This window comes from Phaethon lepturus, unplaced genomic scaffold, assembly GCF_000687285.1.
Source record: "Phaethon lepturus isolate BGI_N335 unplaced genomic scaffold, ASM68728v1 scaffold25969, whole genome shotgun sequence".
In the NCBI taxonomy this organism is placed as follows: Eukaryota; Metazoa; Chordata; class Aves; order Phaethontiformes; family Phaethontidae; genus Phaethon; species Phaethon lepturus.
In genome coordinates this window covers 979-5,437 of record NW_010565929.1, presented here as the reverse complement: position 1 = coordinate 5,437, position 4,459 = coordinate 979, and positions in this window count along the sequence as shown.

The following is a 4,459-nucleotide window of genomic DNA, read 5'->3' as shown; positions in this document are numbered from 1 at the left end:
TACACGACGGCAGTGACTTTCCATTTACTTTAAAAATATTATGTAGGATCAACTCTAAATACAGCCCATGGAGAATCTGATTAGGAATGCCCTCTTTTCTGGATATTCTCCACTGGCAATGGGTTTTTGGGATGCCAGTTAGCAAGGTCTTATTTCTGCTTTTTAGATAGAAAGAAACACAATATTTATTGTATAATTCTGCCTGTTTGCCAAACTTGTCAAGAATTTCACTGTCTCTGTTTACTTGCGGTACTGCATCATTGAAAGGGTTTCTTTTGTCCCGGGTGGAAATAAAAGTCTCTTATAAAGTACTATTTTATTTCCTAATTTAAAAAATGAAAACTGGATTCTTAGTTGTACCATCCGTGGATTTTTCTTGGTATCTTTCTTTCTTTTCTTATTTTTCAGTACTTCAGAGTTCCTGGTGTGTCTATAGTCAATTATCAGGTTTTCTATATTCATTCATTTATTTATATTTGCTGCTGTTATTGAAGCACAGACCCAGGACAGATTTTTCACCAATATTGTTTTCTTTCTTGCTCACATAATTGTGTTTTTTGGATTATCTATTTCAAACATCCTTTTAAAGAACTTCCAGTTTTCATTCTTTGTTCCATCAGTGGTTTTGCTCACAGACGTTTTTGTTGATGCTCTGCCTCGGCTTTGGAAAGTTAGGTCTTTGCAGACCCTCATACTACTTCACTTTTTTTCTCCATCATGGGTTGGGACCATCCCCTGTTCATGCTGAATGCGGTGGGGCTGTGTTGGGATGATGGTTGTAGTGTTACCTGGCATGGAGATGTCCCCACCAAGCAGGCGCTGCATGAGACATCTCTGAGACATCAAGCCATTCCAGTGGCCCTGGAGAAGTGTCCCCAGTCTGTTCCCATTCAGCTTATTTTTATGGCTTGTCTGTATTTATCTCCTCCTCCTTAGTCTCTGAACTCTGCCAAGGCTGAATTCACTTCTGTGGGCTGAAGTCCTCTTTTGCCATTGGCACCCTCTGCTGCACCCCCTGCTTCCTCCTACGGAGCAGCGAGACGCTGAATATATCCGGTCTCTTGCTTTTGGAGCAGTGGATATATTCTGTTACAGGCCTATTATCAATGTCCCGAGTGAGAGTTTTCACCCTGCCCAGATCCTGATCCTGGCAGAGAGTTTAGCCTTTCGCTCAGATTAATTATTCCCTGCCCTAGTTTCATCCCCTCTCTTCTCATGGTAGGCAGTGGCTCCTCCCCTCCTGGCGTCCACATACTTCGAATATTTGCAGCTGGTTTGTTTTGTCCTGAGTCACTGCTTGACTCTGCTGAGCTGTGAGCCTGGGGCTGGGCTCGCCAGGCGGGTGGGTGCAGCTCCCGTCGCAGATGGAGATCCCCGCTTACCGAGCCGGTGCGAGGGGTTGTCCTCAGCGCTGCCGGGCAGCGCGTCCCGCAGCAGATCGTTAGCAGCCTGGGCGCGCTGCGAGGCTGCGCCGTGCCGCGGGGGATGCTGGCAGGTGAGCCCTGGCGAGGAGGAGTTGGGTGGCGATGCAGCCCTTGGGGTGAGCCCCGCAGCCCGTGCGTGATGAATACACATCCCACTGGATCTGGTCTTCATGGGTCAGCTCTGCTTCCAGAGTGGGGCAGGGACAAAACCTCTAATTGCATGCGTGCTCCCGCTAGGAGGTTGGGTAATAAGAAATAGAAGTTTTTGTTAATTGGAAGAAAGTTGGTGACAGTGGCATTTCTCAGACAAGCCGTGTGATTGTGATAGTAAGTCACGGCCTCCACGGGAAGGGCAGAGGTGGGAATATGCCCCATCTTGACACCTCGCTGCCAGGGGCTGGTTTACGAGTCGATGTTGAATCTCCCATGCATCAACAGGCAAAGTAGCAAAGCTCAAAAGCAGGCGCTCCTGGGAGTCTGTCACTGACTATCAAACCAATCCAGAGAGCCACGGACTTGTTGCAAATTCACCAAAGGGGATAGAGAAAACAACGTTGTTAGAGGCAGGTTTAGAGAGAGGCAGATTGCAGAGGTCGCACAACCAACAAGAGAACAAAATTTGAGTCTCTGAAAACTCTGATTGAGAACATTGTTTTTTGAAATGTATTTCTGAATGCCCGTCTGGCATCTGTGTCATGGGTAAACACGAATTTGTCACTGGATTGGAATTTGGTGGCTTCATTAGAAATACCCGTCGCATTCGGAGCCCATTCCAGCTGTGGTGTACATCTTAGTGCCTCCAAAGTTGATGGGGATGATGACTGAGTTTGAAAGGTAACATTTAAATAGAAAATGTGTGAAGTAAAAAAATGGAGATGAGTTTAAAAAGCATTTACTAGATGACCAAAACCCACAGCTGTGAAATGGGTGGGTTTAGTTAAATGCTTAATAAGCCTCATTTAGGGAAAGCTGCTATTAGACATACAAGAATGTGTGACAAACAGGAAAAAAGAAATTGATGGCAATCAACAGAGATGGTATGAAATACAAAAAGTGAGCGTTTTTAAAGAAAGAAGTCTTTTTCTGTGTCAGAAAGAAATCTTAAGTATTATACATATCAGTCAGATAGAAGAGCCAAATATTAAAAACAAATTGTGTTTGAATTTTTTGAACTGCGAGTGTTTGGAAAGAGGCAGGATGACTTTTGAGTTCATTGCTGAAGGAAGATGCTGGACTAGTGATAAACAACAAGAGCCCTAAGAGACTTGGCTGTGGCGTAGCATTTTTTTTAAATAATCTTGAAATATTCAGAAAGAGCAAGAAGGACAGAGGAGAATTAATTTGTATGAGTTTTCAAAATAATGCAAACACTGATACAGTGTAAGTGGGTAGAACTGGTGGCCAGCATCGTGCCAGGTCAAGCAAGCTGAGCTGATGACTACTATGGGCTTAAAACCTGTGCAGGGAAGGTTTTTGTTTTCCTTCCACAGGCGGGGATTTGAGACTTGCAGAGGAAGGGTGTCATGGAGCTGGCAGTCTCACAAGTGTCAGTCGAAGCCTCGCCGCAGGGCACTTTCTGAAAGGACCTGACCTAGATTTACTTGCCTGGGGTTTGCTCGGCAGAGCGTGGGGAACTGTGGCGTTTGCTGGCAGCACTGGGTATCCCCAGCTCTGTTTGGGTGAGCTGGAGCCAGACACACTGTGTGGCTGCAATTTAGCTATGGCTAAAGCTGGAAGCACAGCAGGGTTGTTTGGTGGTACAGTAAACTCCCAAGATGTCCCGTACAAAGCTTCATCTGGTCACATTTTGCCTGGGGATAAATGCAAAATCCTATTCTTTGACCAAGGCAAATGTAATCTTTTCCATTTGTCTTCCCAAATGCTGCTGCATGGGTCATTTCTGGCTGTTGTTCTGGCTAGTCTTCATTTTCAGGATTCTTCCCAGGCCACCCCAGGCCTCGGTATCAGCTCACCCGCCCACCTCGCCTGGGTTTCACACACCTGTTTGCATTCCAAATTAACACCTTCCAGCTTCTTCCAGGTTGCCTTCCCACTTGAGCTTGCTCTCCTGCAAAATAAATGCTATTCCTTAAAAAAATATATATCCTTCTTTCAGATAACACATTTGTTGTTACTTTCTTAACTTTTTGAGCTGCAGAGACCTGCTGACTGTATTATCTTGGTATTTCTTTGTCCTTCCTGTACGTTTTTCTGTCTTGTGTCCTGTTCAGGCTGCAAGCGCTGTGTAGGAGCTCGGGCAGGATGTCCCTGTATAGAGGACCTTGCACAGCATGGCCTGTTCTGCTACTGAGGCTTTGCAGATGCTGTGGAAATGCAAACAGCAAATGTTTAAACCCAGTGGCTGCTCCCAGGCCCTCCTTTGCAGACTCCTGCTGCATTTGAGTTAATAAAGTCTGTCATTGGGGACTTGCCTAGTGGGGAGCTAAGGCAGCCGTTGACTTGGCTGAAACCAGCCTTTTCCCTTACGCAGAGTGGCTGTGATGGCGGTAGTTTTAAGGACACTCGCCAGTAGGAATTAGCGAAGCCTGCTTTTCCCAATAATTGCTTACTAGATGTAGTGCTGGTTGTGCCACTAAATCCTTCTGTGCAGAGCTGGCCCTTTTGGTTCTCCCCAGGCTCGATTTCAAGGCAAGGCAGCAGAGACACCTGCTTAGAGAGACAAGTACCTTCGAGGGCATCTTCTGAGCAGGTTTTCAGCTGGGTTTCCCGTTTGCTGCGGTTGGGGGGTATCTGGGACTGATTTTGAAGTTGCTCTTTCTGTAAGAGGCACAGCAGTTTATCCTCAGCCCAAGTAGCTGTGAGAAGTTGCTGTTTAATGCCAATGCTGCTGGTTTCTGTTTGTCGCTGCCGCACTGCACTGGGAAGGGCTGGAAGGGCTGGCGTGGTTTCAGCCAGTTATGGGCTGAGTCGGTGCCTCATCTCAGCCACGTTTGTTTTCTTTCAGTGCAAAAAACCCCAGCCTGGCAGAGCAGCAGGCAGGATGCTTAGGCTGAGGCAGCAATTTCCCATCCCAC